Source organism: Coturnix japonica, chromosome 36, assembly GCF_054131305.1.
Source record: "Coturnix japonica strain WE chromosome 36, WE-NBRP24, whole genome shotgun sequence".
Classification (NCBI taxonomy): Eukaryota; Metazoa; Chordata; class Aves; order Galliformes; family Phasianidae; genus Coturnix; species Coturnix japonica.
This window is the reverse complement of record NC_140698.1, coordinates 3,624,731-3,646,406: the sequence shown is the minus strand read 5'-3', so window position 1 is coordinate 3,646,406 and position 21,676 is coordinate 3,624,731. Positions and strand designations below refer to the sequence as shown.

At 55.2% G+C, this 21,676-nt stretch overlaps 1 long non-coding RNA gene across 1 annotated transcript; it reads left to right on the top strand.

Moving 5' to 3' along the window:
* Positions 1 to 16,015: 16,015 nt before the first annotated feature.
* LOC146755126 (uncharacterized) lies at positions 16,016 to 19,834 on the top strand. The gene is made up of 6 exons (XR_014938417.1): positions 16,016 to 16,273; positions 17,690 to 17,761; positions 18,099 to 18,158; positions 18,951 to 19,022; positions 19,382 to 19,474; positions 19,608 to 19,834. It is a non-coding gene; the product is annotated as an uncharacterized LOC146755126 (long non-coding RNA).
* Positions 19,835 to 21,676: the final 1,842 nt, after the last annotated feature.

Below are 21,676 nucleotides of genomic sequence, written 5' to 3'. Positions count from 1 at the left end.
CTAGGAGAGTGGTTAGGCCCTGGAACAGGCTGCCCAGGGAGGTTGTGGATGCCCCGACCTTGGGGGTGTTCAGGGCCAGGTTGGACGGGGCCCTGGGCAACCTGATCTAGTAAAGGTGTATGTTTGGTGGCCCTGCCAGGCAGGGGGGTTTGTTCTTCATGATCCATGAGGTCCCTTCCAACCTGGGTCATTCTGTGATTCTGCGATTCTGTGATTCTGTGATCTACTCCCCATCAGCCACACAGCAGCTTCAGCCCCATAGATCTGACCAACATTAGCCACACAGCAGCTCCTGACCCATAGATCTGACCCACATCTGCCCCACAACAGCTCCCGCCCCATAGATCATCCACATATCTGCCCCACAGCAGCTCCTACCCCATAGATCTGACCCACATCACCCCCACAGCAGATCCTGACCCATAGTTCTGACCCCCTTCAGCCCCACAGCAGCTCCTGCCCAATAGATCAGACCCACATCTGCCCCACAGCTACTCCTGCCCCATAGATGTGACCCACATCTGCCCCACGGCATCTCCTGCCCCATAGATCTGACACACAGCAGATCCTGCCCAATTGATCTAACCCCCATCAGACCCACAACAGCTCCAACCCAATAGATCCGACCCACATCTACCCCACAGCAGCTCCTCCCCATAGATCTGACCCACATGTGCCCCAGGGCAGCTCCTGTCCCATAGATCTGCCCCACAGCATGTCCTGCCCCATAGATCTCACCCACATCTGACCCACAGCAGCTCCTGCCCCATAGATCTGACCCACAGCAGCTCCTGCCCCATAGATGTGATCCATATCTGCCCCAAAGCAACTCTTGCCCCATAGATCTGACCCACAGCAGCTCCTGCCCCATAGATCTGACCCACGTCTGACCCACAGCAGCTCCTGCCCCATAGATCTGACCCATATCTGCCCCAAAGCAACTCATGCCCCATAGATCTGACCCACATCTGCCCTAAAGCAACTACTGCCCCATAGATCAGAACCACAGCAGCTCCTGCCCCATAGATGTGAAACATTTCTGCCCCACAGAAGTTCCTGCCCCATAGATCAGAACCACAGCAGCTCCTGCCCCATAGATCTGACCCACATCAGCCACACAGCAGCCCCTACCCCATAGATCTGACCCACGTTTGCGCCACAGCATCTCCTGCCCCATAGATCTGACCCACATCAGCCCCACAGCAGCTCCAGCCCCATAGATCTGACCCCCCTAAGCCCAACAGCAGCTCCTGCCCCATAGATCTGACCCACATCTGCCCCACAGAAGCTCGTGCCCCATCGATCTGACCCACATCTGCCCCACAGCAGCTCCTTCCCCATAGATCTCACCCACATCAGCACGAAAGCATCTCGTGCCCCATAGTTCAGGCCCAAATCATCTCCACAGTAGCTCCTCACCCATAGATCTGACCCACAGCAGCTCCACAGCAGCTCCTGCCCCATAGATCTGTCCCACATGAGCCCCACAGCAGCTTCTGCCCCATAGATCTGATCCATGTGTGCCCCACAGCAGCTCCTGCCCCATAAATCTGACTCGCTTGTGCCCCACAGCAGCTCCAATCCCATAGATCTGCCCCACATCTGCCCCACAGCAGCTCCTGCCCAATAGATCTGACCCACATCAGCCCCACAGAAGCTCCTGCCCCATAGATCTGACCCACAGATCTGACCCACAGCAACTCCTGCCCCATAGATCTGAAACCCCTCAGCCCCACAGCAGATCCTGCCCCATAGATCTGACCCTCATAAGCCCCAGAGCAGCCACTGACCTATAGATCTGACCAACAGCAGCTCCTGCCCTACAGATCTGACCCTCATCAGACCCACAACAACTCCTGCCCCATAGATCTGCCCCAGAGCAGCTCCTGCCCCATAGGTCTCAATCAAATGTGCCCCACACCAGCTCCTGCCCCATAGATCTGACCCACATGTGCCCCACAGCAGCTCCTGCCCCATAGATCTGATCTACATCTGCCCCACAGCAGCTCCTGCCTCATAGATCTGACCCACATCTGCCCGACAGCAGCTCCTGCCCCATAGACCTGACCCACAGCAGCTCCTGCCCCATAGATATGACCCATATCTGCCCCACAGAAGCTCCAGCCCCATAGATCTGACCCACAGCAGCTCCTGCCCCATAGATGTGATCCATATCTGCCCCAAAGCAACTCTTGCCCCATAGATCTGACCCACAGCAGCTCCTGCCCCATAGATCTGACCCACGTCTGACCCACAGCAGCTCCTGCCCCATAGATCTGACCCATATCTGCCCCAAAGCAACTCATGCCCCATAGATCTGACCCACATCTGCCCTAAAGCAACTACTGCCCCATAGATCAGAACCACAGCAGCTCCTGCCCCATAGATGTGAAACATTTCTGCCCCACAGAAGTTCCTGCCCCATAGATCAGAACCACAGCAGCTCCTGCCCCATAGATCTGACCCACATCAGCCACACAGCAGCCCCTACCCCATAGATCTGACCCACGTTTGCGCCACAGCATCTCCTGCCCCATAGATCTGACCCACATCAGCCCCACAGCAGCTCCAGCCCCATAGATCTGACCCCCCTAAGCCCAACAGCAGCTCCTGCCCCATAGATCTGACCCACATCTGCCCCACAGAAGCTCGTGCCCCATCGATCTGACCCACATCTGCCCCACAGCAGCTCCTTCCCCATAGATCTCACCCACATCAGCACGAAAGCATCTCGTGCCCCATAGTTCAGGCCCAAATCATCTCCACAGTAGCTCCTCACCCATAGATCTGACCCACAGCAGCTCCACAGCAGCTCCTGCCCCATAGATCTGTCCCACATGAGCCCCACAGCAGCTTCTGCCCCATAGATCAGATCCATGTGTGCCCCACAGCAGCTCCTGCCCCATAAATCTGACTCGCTTGTGCCCCACAGCAGCTCCAATCCCATAGATCTGCCCCACATCTGCCCCACAGCAGCTCCTGCCCAATAGATCTGACCCACATCAGCCCCACAGAAGCTCCTGCCCCATAGATCTGACCCACAGATCTGACCCACAGCAACTCCTGCCCCATAGATCTGAAACCCCTCAGCCCCACAGCAGATCCTGCCCCATAGATCTGACCCTCATAAGCCCCAGAGCAGCCACTGACCTATAGATCTGACCAACAGCAGCTCCTGCCCTACAGATCTGACCCTCATCAGACCCACAACAACTCCTGCCCCATAGATCTGCCCCAGAGCAGCTCCTGCCCCATAGGTCTCAATCAAATGTGCCCCACACCAGCTCCTGCCCCATAGATCTGACCCACATCTCCCCACAGCAGCTCCTACCCCATACAACTGACTAACATATCCCCCACAGCAGCTCCTGCCCCATAGATCTGACCCACATGTGCCCCAGAGCAGCTCCTGCCCCATAGATCTGACCTACATCTGCCCCACAGCAGCTCCTGCCTCATAGATCTGACCCACATCTGCCCGACAGCAGCTCCTGCCCCATAGACCTGACCCACAGCAGCTCCTGCCCCATAGATATGACCCATATCTGCCCCACAGAAGCTCCAGCCCCATAGATCGGGCCCTCAGCATCCAAACAGCAGCTCATGCCACATAGATCTGACCGACATCAGACTCACAGCAACTCCTGCACTATAGATCTGACCCACATGTGCCCCACAGGAGATCCTGCCCCATAGATCTGACCCGCAGCAGATCCTGCCCCAAAGATCTAACCCACACCTGCCCCACAGCAGCTCCTGCCCCATAGATCTGACCAACATCTGCCCCACAGCAGCTCCTGCCCTATAGTTCTGACCCATATCTGCCCCACAGAAGCTCCTACCCCATAGATCTGATCCACATATGACCCAAAGCAGCTCCTGCCCCATAGATCTGACCCACGTCTGCCCCACGGCATCTCCTGCCCTATAGGTCAGACCCACGTCAGCCCCCACAGCAGCTCCTGCCCCATCGATCTGACCCACATCAGCCCCACAGCAGCTCCAGCCCCATAGATCTGACCCCCCTAAGCCCAACAGCAGCTCCTGCCCCATAGATCTGACCCACATCTGCCCCACAGAAGCTCGTGCCCCATCGATCTGACCCACATCTGCCCCACAGCAGCTCCTTCCCCATAGATCTCACCCACATCAGCACGAAAGCATCTCGTGCCCCATAGTTCAGGCCCAAATCATCTCCACAGTAGCTCCTCACCCATAGATCTGACCCACAGCAGCTCCACAGCAGCTCCTGCCCCATAGATCTGTCCCACATGAGCCCCACAGCAGCTTCTGCCCCATAGAACTGATCCATGTGTGCCCCACAGCAGCTCCTGCCCCATAGATCTGACTCCCTTGTGCCCCACAGCAGCTCCAATCCCATAGATCTGCCCCACAGCAGCTCCTGCCCCATAGATCTGACCCACATCTGCCCCACAGCAGCTCCTGCCCTATAGATCTGACCCACATAAGCCCCACAGCAGCTCCTGCCAAATTGATCTGACCTACAGCAGCTCCTTCCCCATAGATCTGACCCACATCAGCCCCACAGCATCTCGTGCCCCATAGTTCTGACCCAAATCATCTGCACAGTAGCTTCTGCCCCATAGATCTGACCCACATCAGCCCCACTGCATCTCCTGCCCCATAAATCTGACCCACAGCAGATCCTGCCTCATGCATCTGACCCACATCTGCCCCATAGCAGCTCCTGCGCCATAGATCTGACCCACGTCAGCCCCACAGGAGCTCCTGCCCCATAGATCTGACTCACTTGTGCCCCAGAGCAGCTCCTGTCCCATAGATCTGCCCCACAGCAGCTCCTGCCCCATAGATCTGACCCGCATCAGTCCCACAGCAGCTCCTGCCGAATAGATCAGACCCACATCAGCACCATAGCAGCTCCTGACCCATAGATCAGAACCATATGTGCCCCACAGCAGCTCCTGCCCCATAGATCAGACCAACATTTGCCCCACAGCAGCTCCTGCTCCATTGATCTGACCCACAGCAGCTCCTGCCCCATAGACCTCACCCACATCAGCTCCTCAGCAGCTCCTGCCCCATAGATCTCACCCACATCTGCCCCACATCAGCTCCTGCCCCATAGATCTGACGCCCATCAGCCTCACAGAATCTCCTGCCCCATAGATCTGACCAACATCAGCCCCACAGCAGCTCCTGCCCCAGAGATCTGATCCACATGTGCCCCCCAGCATCTCCTGACCCATAGATCTGACCCACATCTGCCAGACAGCAGCTCCTGACCCATAGATCTGACCCACGTCTGGGCCAGAGCAGCTCCTGCCCCATAGATCTGACCCACATCGCCCCACAGCAGCTCCTGCCCCAGAGATCTGACTCAAATATACCCGACAGCAGCTTCTGCCCAATAGATCTAACCCTCAGCATCTCCTGCCCCATAGATCTCACCCACATCTGCCCCACAGCAGTTCCTGCCCCATAGATCTGACCCACATCAGCCCCACTGCAGCTCTTGCCCCATAGATCTTACCCACATCACCCCCACAGCAGCTCCTGCCCCATAGATCTGACCCACATCAGCCCCACAGAATCTCCTGCCTCATAGATCTGACCCACATCAGACCCACAGCATCCCCTGCCCCATAGATCTGACCCACATCAGCCACACAGCAGCTCCTGCCCCAAAGATCTGACCCACATCAGCCCCACAGCAGCTCCTGCCCCATAGATCTGAACCACAGCAGCTCCTGCCCCATAGATCTGACCCACATCAGACCCACAGCATATCCTGACCCAGAGATCTGACACACAGCATCAGCCCCACAGCAGCTCCTGCCCCTTAGATCTGACCTACAGCAGCCCCAAAGCAGCTACTGCCCCATAGATGTGACCCTCATCAACCCCATATCAGTTCCTGCCCCATAGATGTGAGCCACATCATCCCCACAGCAGCTCCTGCCCCATAGATATGACCCACATCTACCCCTCAGCAGCTTATGCCCCATAGATCTGACACATATGTGACCCACAGCAGCTCCTGCCCCATAGATCTGACCCACATCTGCCCCACAACAACTCCTGCCCCATAGATCTGACCCTCATCTCCCCACAGCAACTCCTGCCCCATAGAACTGACCCACATCTGCCCCACAACAGATCCTGCCGCATAGATCTGACCCACATGTGCCCCACAGCAGCCCCTGCCCCATAGATCTGACCCACATCTGCCCCACAGCAGCTCCTGCCCCATAGATCTGACCCACAGCAGCTCCTGCCCAATAGATCTGACACACATCAGCCCCGAAGAAGCTCCTGCCCCATAGATCTGACCCACGTCTGCCCCACAGCTGCTTTTGCCCCTTAGATCTGATCATCATCAGCCCCACAGCCGCTCCTGCCCCATTGTTCTGACCCACATCTGTCCCACAGCAGCTCCTGCCCCATAGATCTGACCCACATCTGTCCCACAGCAGCTCCTGCCCCATAGATCTGACCCACATCTGTCCCACAGCAGCTCCTGCCCAATAGATCTGACCCACATGTGCCCCCGAGCAGCTCCTGCCCCATAGATCCTACCCAATCAGCCCCACAGCAGCTCGGGCCAATATATCTGACCCACATCAGCTCCACAGCAGCTCCTGCCCCATATATATGACCAACATCAGCCCCACAGCAGCACCTGCCCTATAAATCTGACCCACATCTGCCCCACAGCATCTCTAGACCCATAGTTCTTACCACATCAACACCACAGTAGCTCCTCCCCATAGATCTGCCCCACAGTAGCTCTAGCTCCATAGATCTGACCCCAGCAGACCCACAGCATCTTATGCCCCACAGATCTGACCCTCATCATCTCCACAGCAGCTCCTGACCCATGGATCTGAACCACAGCAGCTCCTGCCCCATAGATCTGACCCACAACAGCTACTGCCTTATAGATCTGACTCACATCAGCCCCACTGCAGCTCCTGCCCCATAGATTTGACCAGCATCAGCCCCACACCATCCCCTGCCCCATAGTTCTGACCCACATCATCTCCATAGTAGCAACAGCCCCATAGATCTGACCCACATCAGCCCGACAGCAGCTCCTGCCCCATAGATCTGACCAGCATCAGCCCCACAGCAGCTCCTGCCCCAGAGATCTGACCCAAATCATTTCCACAGCAGCTCCTGCCCCATAGATCTGCCCCACTACTGCCCCACAACAACTCCTGCCCCATTGATCTGACCCTCATCTGCCCCACAGCAACTCCTGCCCCATAGAACTGACCCACATCTGCCCCACAACAGATCCTGCCGCATTGATCTGACCCACATGTGCCCCACAGCAGCCCCTGCCCCATTGATCTGACCCACATCTGCCCCACAGCAGCTCCTTCCCCATAGATCTGACCCACATGTGCCCTTCAGCAACTCATGCCCCATAGATCTGACCCACAGCATCTCCTGCCCCATTGATATGAGCCATATCTACCCCACAGCAATTCCTGGCCCATAGATGTGGCCCTCATCAGCCTCACAGCAGCTCCTGCCCCATAGATCTGACCCACATAAGCCCCACTGCAGCTCCTGCCCCAGAGATCTGACCCAAATCATCTCCACAGGAGCTCCTGCCCCATAGATCTGCCCCACTACTGCCCCACAGCAGCTCCTGCCACATAGATCTGACCCACATCAGCCCCACAGAAGTTCCTGCCCCATAGATCTTACGCACAGGAGCTCCTGCCCCATAGATCTGACCCACGTCTGCCCCACAGCAGCTCCTGCACCATCGATCTGACCCCAATCAGTCCTACAGCAGCTCCTGCCCCATAGATCTGACACATATCTTCCCCACAGCAGCTCCTGCCCCATAGATCTGACACACATCAGCGCCACAGCAGCTCCTGCCCCATTGATCAGATCCACATCTACCCCACAGTAGCTCCTGCCCCATAGATCTGACCCCAATCAGTCCTACAGCAGCTCCTGCCCCATAGATCTGACCCACTTCAGCCCCACAGCAGCTCCTGCCCCATAGATCTGACCCACTTTAGCCCCACAGCAGCTCTTGACCCATAGATCTGATCCACGTGTGCCCCACAGCAGCTCCTGCCCCATTGATCTGACTCACTTGTGCCCCACAGCAGCTCCAGTCCCATAGATCTGCCCCACAGCAGCTCCTGCCCCATAGATCTGACCCACAGCAGCCCCACAGCAGCTCCTGTCCTATAGATCCTACCCACAGCCGCTCCTGCCCCATAGATCTGACCCACATCTGCCCCACAGCAGCTCCTTCCCCATAGATCTGATCCATATCAGCCCCACAGCAGCTCCTGCCCCAGAGATCTGACCCAAATCATTTCCACAGCAGCTCCTGCCCCATAGATCTGCCCCACTACTGCCCCACAACAACTCCTGCCCCATTGATCTGACCCTCATCTGCCCCACAGCAACTCCTGCCCCATAGAACTGACCCACATCTGCCCCACAACAGATCCTGCCGCATTGATCTGACCCACATGTGCCCCACAGCAGCCCCTGCCCCATTGATCTGACCCACATCTGCCCCACAGCAGCTCCTTCCCCATAGATCTGACCCACATGTGCCCTTCAGCAAGTCATGCCCCATAGATCTGACCCACAGCATCTCCTGCCCCATTGATATGAGCCATATCTACCCCACAGCATTTCCTGGCCCATAGATGTGGCCCTCTTCAGCCTCACAGCAGCTCCTGCCCCATAGATCTGACCCACATAAGCCCCACTGCAGCTCCTGCCCCAGAGATCTGACCCAAATCATCTCCACAGGAGCTCCTGCCCCATAGATCTGCCCCACTACTGCCCCACAGCAGCTCCTGCCACATAGATCTGACCCACATCAGCCCCACAGAAGTTCCTGCCCCATAGATCTTACGCACAGGAGCTCCTGCCCCATAGATCTGACCCACGTCTGCCCCACAGCAGCTCCTGCACCATCGATCTGACCCCAATCAGTCCTACAGCAGCTCCTGCCCCATAGATCTGACACATATCTTCCCCACAGCAGCTCCTGCCCCATAGATCTGACACACATCAGCGCCACAGCAGCTCCTGTCCCATTGATCAGACCCACATCTACCCCACAGTAGCTCCTGCCCCATAGATCTGACCCCAATCAGTCCTACAGCAGCTCCTGCCCCATAGATCTGACCCACTTCAGCCCCACAGCAGATCCTGCCCCATAGATCTGACCCACTTTAGCCCCACAGCAGCTCTTGACCCATAGATCTGATCCACGTGTGCCCCACAGCAGCTCCTGCCCCATTGATCTGACTCACTTGTGCCCCACAGCAGCTCCAGTCCCATAGATCTGCCCCACAGCAGCTCCTGCCCCAGAGATCTGACCCACAGCAGCCCCACAGCAGCTCCTGTCCTATAGATCCTACCCACAGCCGCTCCTGCCCCATAGATCTGACCCACATCTGCCCCACAGCAGCTCCTTCCCCATAGATCTGACCCATATCAGCCCCACATCAGCTCCTGTCCCATAGATCTGTCCCACAGCAGCTCCTGCCCCATAGATCAGATTCACATCTCCCCACAGCAGCTCCTGCCCCATATATCTGACTCTAATATACCCGACAGCAGCTTCTGCCCCATAGATCTGCCCCACAGCATCTCCTGCTCCATTGATATGAGCCATATCTACCCCACAGCAATTCCTGGCCCATAGATGTGACCCTCATCAGCCTCACAGCAGCTCCTGCCCCATAGATCTGACCCACATAAGCCCCTCTGAAGCTCCTGCCCCAGAGATCTGACCCAAATCATCTCCACAGCAGCTCCTGCCCCATAGATCTGACATACATGTGCCCCACAGCAGCTCCTGCCTCATAGATCTGACCCACATGTGCCCCACAGCAGCTCCTGCCCCTTAGATCTGTCCCACAGCAGCTTCTGACACATAGATCTGACCCTCATCATCCCCACAACAGCTCCTGCCCCATAGATCTGACCCACATCTGCCCCACAGCAGCTCCTGCCTCATAGATCTGACCTACACACTACATCCGGATCTCACTACAGCCTCCCTTCAGGAAGTTAGAGAGAGCAATGAGGTCTCCCCTGAGCCTCCTCTTCTCCAGGCTGAACAATCCCAGCTCCCTCAGCTGCTCCTCATACGGCCTGTGCTCCAGACCCCTCACCAGCTTTGTTGCCCTCCTCTGAACGCGTTCCGGGGCCTCCATGTCTTCCTTGCAGTGAGGGGCCCAAAACTGAACACAGCACTCAAGCTGCGGCCTCATCAGTGCTGAGAACAGGGGGACAATCACCTCTCTGCTCCTGCTGGCAACACTGTTTCTGATGCAGGCCAGGATGCCCTTGGCCTTCTTAATATACAGCAAAGGAATCTCCTGAAAAGGAAACCAGAATATCTGGCAACATGAAACAAAGTTCTGATTCATAAAAGACTGGCAGCAAGGCCTGAATCTCTTGTGTAATCTGCTCTTGATTTATCCCATTAGCACTAGGTGGAATGCAGAAGCTTCCTGAGACGTGATAATCAAAACCTAGTCCAATGCCTTTAAAAAAGCCTTTAAGAGATTACTCCTCCTTGGCTGTTTAAAATAAACTTAGGTAATACAAAATGTTGGAAAATTTTTGGACAGCTCCCCAGGGCCGGGCTTTGGAAGGCCGTATTGACGAGAGTCAATCAAGCTCCGGCTGCAGGCGTATATGTGTGTGCCAGTTCTTCAACACAGTAGAAATCACAACTTGCTGCGTGATCAAAATTCTGCATGTGCTACTCCTGAACCCCAATTACTTCCAACGGTGTTAAATTACCCCTTGATCTCAAAGCTGAACAAAACAACAAAATGCCACACCAATACTGAATATATAAAAACAAACAACTCCTTGGGCCTCAAGGGGAGGATGATGCACAGGCCACGGCTGCCAGCGTGCAGCTGGGCTTCCCAGGGCAAACAGCAGCACACGGTGCATCAGAAGCTGAAAGAACCCTCAGGGAAGAGAGGCCAACTCAAGGGGCTGAGCACGGGACACCCTTCTTCCTGCCGGGCTGCTTCCCCTCCTCTGGTTTCTTTCTGTCAGTCCTCAGAGAGCAAGGAGATGCTCACAGCCTGTCACCAGCACTTACGGGTTGGCTGAAAGGCCACAGGTTGGGAAGACCAACAAGGAAACGGGGGAAAACCTGCACCATGTCAAGGGAGAGACGTGAAGCCGACCGCTTCATCGCCCTGTGATTGCCAGCCCGAGCGAGGGACGTTCTGACCAGCTACTGAAAGAGGCAGCACCAGGTTTAGAAAGTTCGCTTCAACCTTATTGCGTACAAGAAGATTTGGCTTGTATTTATTACCCCGCCCACACCCCAAAATGAAACCCCAGTGCCCAGGATTGCCGCTTAGCAATCAGTCACTCAGCCTCCAGTCAGACCCAAGGAGAAGCCAAACCCCAGGGCTACGTCACCTCCTCCCTCTCCAGTCCCAGCCAGCCCTATTTCAACCTAACCCTACACTAGGCCTGGACCTCAAGAGACACACCCTGAAGGAACGCAGCGTCTCCAGCTCTTGCCGTACACCAAGTCCTGCACAGGTGAAGCCCTCTTTGCTTCTAAAGCAGCACAAGTCCTTCCTGTCCAGTTCACTTCCATCATCTCCACCGTTCATGACAGGGAAAGCACGGCTGTGCCAGTAAACTGGACTGTTCAGTCAGCAGCTTTTGGTGCCACCTCCGAGAAAGTGCTGCAGGTGGTTCTGCTGTCCTTTGTAGCTTCTTGCTCAGGCCATCATCATTGCTTTCTGCTTTCCTTCTCGGCTTTCTTCCTCAGCTGAGCAGCGCTTGCCTTGCCTCAGCTTTCTTCACTCTCTCCCAAGTCTCAGTCCCCAAACTCTCCGAGTCCTACAAGAATCAATTCGGAAACGCTCAGGGAACCTTCTCAGCTAACAACTGGTTGGCGGCTCGCTTTGGGAGCTCAAGTCACCCTGCTGGGCACGTTGGGCTGCCAGAACTGGGAACCGCCTTCCTGACAGTCGGGCACACAAGAAACTCCACCCCTGTCTCGTTCCCCAAATCCCACACAAACCAGAGCCTAAAGCCCTTTCCTGCAAGGCGGTCCCTGCACGGGCGGGAGGACCCTCTGCCTGGCAGCTCATAGGGATCAGCAGTAGCCACAGGATAAGACTGAGCTGGCACCTCCAGGCTGCTGGCAACAGTTACAGATGGTTCCCTCCCACCCAGTTGCCCGTGCCTTTCTCCTATCCCATGAGAGCACCACTTACTGCCTTTGGGAACTTGGAAACTTGCAGCATGATGGCCAGCACAGAGAAGCTGCAAAACGGCTCCGTAGAAGAGTCTGTGGCGCAGCATGTTCTTCATTAGCATGGGCTCAGGGATCTCAGGTGGCCAGAAATGCAGTTCAGCAGCCATAGCACAGACAGCCTGCTGCTCTACTGCTCTCTTATGGAGGCTGCCTGCTGTGAGGGGGGAAAAAGAGGCATCATTACTCTCAGGCACTGTGATGGAGTTACTTCCTGCTAGAAACATTTCCAGGCTGACTTAGAGAAGTGCTCTGAATCTTGGTCACCTTGGGCTACCGACCCAAGAACAAAGAGGGACAACAAACTTGCATTTCAATTGCCCTTTAGCGCCTGCCTCGGAGAAGAGCCCTCAGCCTTCAGTATTGCTGCACTTACAGGTGAGGGGAAGAGAAGCAAGAGGACGGGTGGGTGTCAAAGAAGGGAAAATTTACCAGGCAAGAATAAACCTATCCCTGAGCTCCATCACACACATGTGAATACTGCCTTACTAATATGAACAATAACATCATTCACACAGCTAAATTTACTCACATTCACGTACCTGGTTGTGGACATGTTCGAGGCCTCGCTGCTGCTGTGCTGTTCAACGCTGGCCACAGCAATAAAGCGCGCAGAAAGCCCATCTGTTGCAGACAGAGGAGTGAGCCGTGCTTAACCAACACTGCTTCAGTGCACGCTTAAAGTAAGGCACACCTACCTTGCGCTGGCCATGCAGGAAGCTCGTGACGCAGCTCCAGACGGCTCTCCTGAGGCCCAGCTTCATTTCACGGCCACTCACGCTCTGCTGATGGACATTCTGCAACGGAAAAGCCACCGGATGCAAATCCCATCCCTCGCAGATGGTATCAGACCTCTGCTCTCATGGCAGTTGCACTCACGGCTCCGGGGGAGAAAGCAGACGTGTGCTTACCGAGCGAGCGCTGTTTGCTGCCAGCTGCTGGTAGGAACCCACGCCCAACCCTACAGTACCAACAGTAACCTATGCCTAACTCTACTATGGGAACAACAATCTACTCCTAACACTAAAGAATGAAGAGGAACAAACTCCTAACAGGAAAACACCAACTACTAACACTAAACCTACTCCTAACCTACTCCTAACACTAAAAAATGAACAATAAGCAATGCCTAATTCGAAAACACAAACAATAACCTATGCCTAACTCAAAAACACTAACAACAACCTACACCTAACTCTAAAACTAAACTAAACCCAAAAACCAACTATAGAAACAGGGACTGGAACAAACAGGGTAAAGATGGGACTGGGGGCCCACAGAATGTGGCTGCAGAATAGGCCCAAAGGAGGAACAGATGTTACAAAAATGCCACCCAGCTAATGCAGGGGGCGGGGGCCGTGCAGCGGGTAAGGAGCTCAGTGCCTGGACCAGCCACGGTGGAGCTGTGACCATGCCAGCGCGGGGCCTGGCACGGTGGTGTGGTGCCAGGCCAGCTATGCCGCGGGCGGATCCACCTCCATGGGCTCCTCTGCAGGTGGATCCACCTCCATGGGCTCCTCTGCAGGTGGATCCACCTCCATTCGCTCATCTGGAGGTGGATCCACCTCCATAGGCTCCACATGGGTGGTGGTCACGGGGCTGGTCCAGGCATGATGGAATATGGCTCTCTTACCCAGCCTCTGCCTGGTGGTCATGGCGGGCCCCCTCCTCCTTCTCATTCCTAGAGCCCCCAGCTCCATCCTCCCGCCTGAAACAGAGAAAACTTCTACCCTAGCCCTCTTAGCTGCCGACATGGCTGCTAACTGCCACAGCTGTCAGAGGCGAGTGCGTTGCACGCGGCAGTGGTGACCAAGGTGACGTGGAGAGGGTTCTAAAATGGCGGCCGCACTGCTGGCACTGGTGTTCCACATAGGATGAGGAGGGGGCTGGTAATAGCAGGACAAGGGGAAACTGATTTAAGTTGAAAGAGGGAAGATTTAGGTTGGATGTTAGGGGGAAAGTCGTTTACTAGGAGAGTGGTTAGGCCCTGGAACGGGCTGCCCAGGGAGGTTGTGGATGCCCCGTCCTTGGGGGTGTTCAGGGCCAGGTTGGACAGGGCCCTGGGCAACCTGATCTAGTAAAGGTGTATGTTTGGTGGCCCTGCCAGGCAGGGGGGTTTGTTCTTCATGATCCATGAGGTCCCTTCCAACCTGGGTCATTCTGTGATTCTGTGATACTGGTGTGTGGCTGTTTGTCCCAGCGCGCTGACCTTTTGTCTTCAGGTTCACCAACAAGACTGTAACTGATTTATGGAGGAGGCAAGTGATGGGTGCTACTGTGTGACAATCAACATCACTTTGTGGACATTTGAAAGCACCTTCCTCCAGAGCTGTTCACCTCCAGAAGAGGGTGCTCAGAAGTGTTTACTGGCAGAAGATCTGGCAGCTGCCCCCCCCCCCAACAGGCCCCAGCCCGGCCTGAGCCACGTGACAGTGACAGGAAGTGCTTCCTGCAGGCGGCGGAGAGCACTTCCGGGCCATGGCGGCCATGAGCGGGGCCGGGAGGAGCGGGCTCTGAGCTGCGAACGGGGTCGGGCCTCGGTGCGGGGGCACGGAGGGGCTGTCGGGGGAGGAGCTCGCGGCGCTGCCGGCACCCAGAGGCGGCTCCCGGGTGGCTCCACGGTCTCGCTGTGCTGCGGAGTCACCCGGCCAGCCCCAAAAGCCTGGAGGCAGAGCCTGAGCTGGCCCCGGCCCAGATCGTGTGGTGCGGCTCCGGCCGTGCTGGGCTGTGCGGCACCAAGAGGAAGACGGCCGTTCGTTTGCCGGCCGCTCGCTGGCTGTAAGATCCGGGTGGCGCCGAGGCCCGGTTAAGAAACGGCGTGGATGAAGGTTTGTACGGATGGAGTGGGTCTGGATTGCAGTGAGTGGGACGAGTCCGGGCTGCGGTTTGGCGTGGTTGTGTTGGTTGCTTTGAAGGGCTGCCGTCATAGGTCGGAGGGAGGGAGAGGGAGAGGGAGGGATGAACAGGGAAGCAGAAAACAGATGCTCTGCTGGAATTCAGAATAAAGGGGGGCTAAAAGGGGGATAGTTAAAGGTAGTTTACAGAAAATGATTTAGTTAGAATAACAAGGAATGGAGACAGTGGGTCTGGAAGAGCAGGAAGGATGAAGATTAAGGAGTGAGAACTCCCTGAGACACCTGGCGAGAAGGGGATTAGGTGTTGCAACTCCTCTTTTGATATTTGCATCTCCCTGACAAGATGGGCGATAACAAGAGGGGGTCTGCATGATAAAGAATGTGTATTAGAATTAAGGGATGCATGTTAGAATTACGGGAAATCATTGACTATGCATGAGGTGTACCTATATCTGTATCACGGTTTTACAAGTTGGTGTGCAAGTTTGGAGGAGCTATCCCCCTTGCACCCAGCGCTGGAATAAAACATACCTGCTTTATAACCCATCTCTGGATTATAGAGTTTGATTCCGCAAGTCAGGGAGCTTTGAACAGTGCGGGCAGTCAGGAGCACGTCGCGTTTCTGCCTGCTGTGTTGGCGCTGCCGTAAGTCTTTGGGTCCCCAGGGAGGCTCTCCCTGGGGGTGTCCCGATTGGAAGGCAGGATTCAATCCCGCCGCAGCCCGTCCATGGCAGGCAGACGCTTCTCTCCTCTGCTCATGGGACTCAGCAGTGCCAGGGGTTTCACAGCGCGTGTTGCAGTGGCTGGCAGCCTCCGTGTGTTTTTCTGTCGCAAACAGGATCCCATGGTGGAGCCGAACTAGAAGCAGACATTGGTGTCTTGTGGCAGGAGCAAGGGCAGTGGAAGCGCTGCCCAATGCCGGGCGGTGGTGACTGCCATGAGAGCAGGGGTCTGATACCATCTGTGAGGGATGGGATTTGCATCCGGTGGCTTTTCCGTTGCAGAATGTCCAGCAGCAGAGCGTGAGTGGCCGTGAAATGAAGCTGGGCCTCAGGAGAGCCGCCTGGAGCTGCATCACGAGCACCTTGTGTGTGTGCTGGCCATCATGCTGCCAGTTTCCAAGTTCCCAGAGGCAGTAAGTGGTGCTCTCATGGGCTGAGAGAAAGGCACGGGCAACTGGCTGGGAGGGAACTGCCAAATACAAGATACGAAATACTAAAGTATTGATGCTACAGATAAAGCTCAGTTTGCATTTTTGTTAGAGTCTGTGACAACAAATACAATGTCCCTGAAGAAATGGCTTTTTTGGCCATTAAAAGACAAAATGCAATCTTTTGATTTGCACAAAGCAGTAAAAACAACACTGGAGCGATTTTCTTTATCCTTTGACAGAGTCTCTGGGTCTTTAATGTTCCTTCCCACCCAAACCATTCCACAATTCTATATTTCCACAATGTAAATGTGAAAATATCTGCCATGGTCTCCTGCTGCTCTAGATGACTGGGAATCCTCAGCGTCCATAACAAGCCCAGGGGGAGCCTGGTCCTTGCGGTGGAACAGATCTACCCAGTGGGACACGCTCCCAGTAATTCTTCCCCAGCAGCCTGGCACTCACCCACTAAGGGGTGCCACAAGCACCCACTCTATGCAGCCCTGCTGCACAGGAGGAGCAGCCCGTGGGGAGGCCCAGCCAGCAGCCTGGGGATGTGAGGTCACTATGCCCTGCCACATTGCTGCCTTGTGCCACAAGATCACAATGCCCAGCTGCGTGCTCTAGGTGTTCTGTGCCCCAATAGCAGCACTCGTTGTGGCTGTAGCAGTGGTGGTAGCAGCATGGCACGAGTACTGGGGGCCACGGCCCCCACCTGCCTTGCCGTCCTCCTACTGATAGCCATGTGTTGTCAGGAGACTTGTGCTGCTCCAGGGCGAGCAGCAGGAGCAGGTGGGTGGGCAGAGATGGGGTAAAAAATAAGCGGAAATGAGAGTGAGAAGCCCAGGTTCTGGTTCCAGTGGCTCTGTGCCTTATAGCCCTAAGGCTGCCTTCGATGGGGGCGGGGGGGTATTGGAAAAGGGGGACAGACAGCACCACATGAGCTGGGCAAGGGCATGAGGAAGCCCTGTGCTCCCACGGCTCTGCCGCTGGCTGGGTGGAGCATGCTCTTCATCCTGGGGGTGTCCCAGGGGAGAACGTGGAAGGTGTGTGCTGGGAAAAGCATGAGCATTTCTGCTCCAGCTGCCTGATGCTCCCCATAGAAAAATCCTGGTTCCCAACAGAGACCCCCAGCTGTAGCCCAGTGTGTTTCAGGCACCTTTTCTTTGTATGCTCTTCCACGCGGTCCCGGAGGGGTGCTGCATGTGGCCAGGAGGGAGCATTTGTAAAGCTGCCGAGTGCTAGGCTCCAGGTCACCCTGGCCCCTGTATAGCTTTGGCGATCAAGGCCTGAGTCTCCCATCCTGTTACCTGTCCCCTTCCCTGTCCCCTTCCCTGTCACTAAGGGAGAGGAAGATCACAGCATGCAATGGGAACATCCCTCTTCTGTTCTTTCTTCTAGATGATGACATTGGTACTCCTTCCTCAGATGACTGGAAGGAGACTGCTTTTGTGCCTCAGGGGAAACTCCGAGGTAAGTTGTGAGTGTCTGTTTCCTTGGAAGTCGAAAAATTAGTGCTATAATAGCTTATTTGGGTACGTAAGGCTCTCCAAAGGTCTTTCAAGTCTCTTTGTGCTTTGAAGGTCGTACACAGATCAGTCATTAGTATTTCTTTACTTGGAGAATTGTCATATTTCAGTGGGAAGGCGGCCCTTGCCAGTCTTTGCTCCTATTCCTTTGCTGTTTGGGCCATGTCATTCCCTGACCTGCAGCCAGTCCTCACAGGTCACTGCAGGAAAAAAAACAAGGCAGACCCCAGTGCACAGCGGAAGCTCTCCTCACCTGTGTCTGATCACTCTGGTGCCTGCAGGCCCCTTTGGTGCATTTCAAAAGCAAAGTCGCGTCCCTGAGCCTGGGGTGGATGCCAGACGTAAGTCACCAGTCTTCATCTCATGATCTTTGCTCATATTTGGTTGTGGAAGTTCAGGAGGGGTTCATCTTTTCACTGCCTGGTGATTTCTTCTCCATGAGAAGCTTGGGTAGTCACTGTTTCTTGGGTGCTGCATGCTCCCAGCATCCCGTTGACTTTGTCTCCGTACATCAGAGATCTCCCCACTAAAAAAACCTTGAGGGGCCAAATGTTCTTCTATGCCTTCTCTGAAGATTGTTTTACATGGCCTGGAGAGAGTATCTGGAAAGCTGCTGAGTGCCAGCCAACTGCCCACCTGGCTTCTCTGCAGCTTTGCAACTTTTGACCCAGGTCTGAGTGCCATGTCATCACCTGAGCCCCTTCCAGTCACTGCAGGTCCCTAAGGAAGAGAGAAATCACAGCATACCATGGCACCCAAACAGCAGCACCCTGGCACATGAGTGGCAGGCCCAGCTGCCCCCGGGCATCAACACCAGGAGATGTTTCTCGTCGATGCTGTGCCTATAAGCAACGCTTTGCCAAAGCCTCAGCATAATCCAGCCTGTGAGCCTCAGGGCAGTCCCACAGGAAAGGGCCTTTAGATCTTGCCCTTCCTCTTCCACCCCCTTCCCTTCTCCAGGCAGTTCTACACACGGTTCCTTTTTGGACTGCCACGGTGCCACTGCAGGCACCCAACAACTATTTGCCAGATGCTTCTGTGTGGCAGGGAGAGGAGAGTGCTGTGGAGCAGTGCTGTCATTCCAGTGTAAACAGGTGTCTGACAGGAGCTGCTCTGTCTGTGTTTGCTGACAGCTCCTAGTGGAGTTGAATGGCATCCAGTTTCCCAGCTGAGCTCCAGGACAGAAGCCCCAGCGATTCAAATGGGTACGTCATGAGATTTTACTTCCTTTGAGAGATGCCAGCTCACAGTCCTAATGTCATCCAGGTGCGTCTGCAGGTGTGAGTGAGAATGCACACCTGTGTGTGTGTGCCCTGCCCTCGCACAATGCCCTGGTCCCATTCAGTGATGCCGTTATGCGTTTAGGTAAGCTGCAGTGTGTGGTGAAAAGTTCTCATTCTTTGGTTGCAGAAGTGCCTCCAGGGAAGGCCGTGCTAAATCCTTAGTTGTGCTGGAACCCCACAGGCATCCCAGGGGTGGCTGTTGTCGTTACTGACTTCACTGAAAAGACCGTTCAGTTTAATACCTTGTTTGTCTGAAAGTTATCTTAATGCTTTCTGTTTAGGTCCTGAGAAACAGAAAGAGGCCCTGGAAACAGGAAAATATCTGCAGACACTGCCCCCTCTGCTAATGAAAATCATGAAGGACAAAGCACGTGGTAGGTGTATTTCCGTCTGTTCCTTGAAAGGCTTGTGAAACTGAATTTCTAGAAATACATGTGGAGAAACTGCACCATCTTCCTGATGAGAAGCAGTTACTTACAGTCCCACTCCCTTACCTCCTTTCTAAAGAGACAGGTGGAGCACCTATGCGCTGGCTTGCATTTTGGAATGGCAGAGTTCGCACACTGACTGTCCCCCTGAGAGTAATAGAGGCCATGCACACAACAACTGTCACTCCAGGTAAGGGCCGCTCATAGAGCTCCGTGGCCGTGGTTAGAGGTTGCTCCCCTCCCACTGCAGCCAGTTCCCAGGGACTTAGGAACTTTGTCCTTTTGGGAACTAGGCCACCAGAACCACATTCAGCAGATAAGGAGAGGAAACAGGACCCTCCATAGTACCTCCTGTGCACAGACCCTGCATTCCAGAGCTTGCTGTGCTTCCCCTGAGCCACCAGGCACAACAGCAGCCTGGAGCGGGATCCTTCCTGTGGTTGTTCTTGTCCATGTCACTCAAAGCAGCAGCTGGTGAAACAGATCCACATTGTTTTTCCAGGTGCGAATGGTGAGGAACACACAAATGCCGCAGACAATAATTTTATCGAGAAGTACTGCCTGGGATTCGGTGCAGCTATCTTCGTTACCATGCTGATGGCAATGTTTTCTTGCTATCGTCTTGTCCGACAATGGAGGCATATAAACCAGTGAGTTCTTGTTCACCCCCAACCCCATCTTGCCCCCTCTCTTTACTATAGGGATCCTGTGAGCAAGGAGGCATTTCTAGTTAAAGCAGCATAGAGAAGCCAGTTAGTTGTTGCCTAACACTGTCTGAGATTGACACTGTCAGACATTTAACTGGCCTCGCCATTCCTGCTGCATGTTCTTACTGCTGGGCCTGAGACAGGCCCGGAGCTGAGAGTGACTCTATCATGCACTGTGAGGAAGGAGAGCAGGGGGTTCTCCTGTGCCCTCAGCACGTTTCTCTCCCTGCAGGCACCTTGCTGAAGATGCTGCAGTCCAGCATATTGCCCGCAGCAACCTCACGCTTGGACAAACAGCTTGCTCGCCTCAGTGCGCTGCACAGAAAAGACGTGGCACAAACAACCGGTGCCTGTGCAGTGACAATCTGCCCACCAGCCGCAGAGCATCACCAGAGCGGCCCCTGCCAGGCCTGACGGCTGTCGGGCTCAGCTGCCCCCAGTGCAGCTCCCGTAGCCCAACAGCCCAGGCTCCGTGGCCCCTGGGAAGTACATCAGGCCATATGGCCCCTATCCACCTTGGGCATCAACACCTCTTTCAGGGGACAGGAGGGATCCACCTGGTTTGGAAGCTTGCAGTCATCGGCTAGCACCCAAACAGCAGCACCCTGGCATCAACACCACCCTCCCGTCCCCCACCACCATCCTTCAGGGGTTGGCAGTGGCTCCCTCAAAGTGTCACCCGCAGGCAGCCACTGCCTCAGGGAAGCCTGAGAGGCCTGTCAGCCTCCAGCACCATCTCTGCCCTCACCCTCCCCTCCACCATCCATCAGGGGATGGAAGCGACCCCAGCAGAGTATAGACCTGGGGACATCATCCAACAGACGGACGACCATTACCTGGGGGAAGCCAACTGGCCCAGCAGCCCCCTGTCCCCCCCAGGAACTGTCACCAACTTTCCTTCACCATCCTTCAGGATGTTGGAGCAGCCCCCACAGGGTGGCAGTTTGAGGGCATCGTCCGACACCCAGAAAACTACAGCCAGGGGAAAGCATACCAGGCCCCACAGCTCCCAGCCCCCCACAGCACCAACTCTGCCCTCCCGCTCCTCTCCTCCATCCTTCAGGATGTGGGAGTGGCCCCCCCCCACAGGGTCGGCATGGGGGCAACACCTGTAAAACCTCTGCCTGGAAAAAGTATGACAGGCCCAGCAGCCCCAAGATCCCCCCAGCACCACCTCTCTCTTCATGCTCCTCTCCACCATTGGTCAGGTGGTGGGAGCATCATCACTGGTCAACACAACAGGGGCTTCTTTCTTTAACATCCTTATTACACCTTCTGAACTGAGTATACCTTTTCTACAAAAATTCTCAGCACCACAGATGATCATATTCAAAACATCTATAACTATATGGAATATAGATATTGTAAATTAATTCAATAAAGTTCAACAACAAAACAAAATAACCAAGAAGCTGCTTCCTTCAAAAGGCAGAGTATTCTG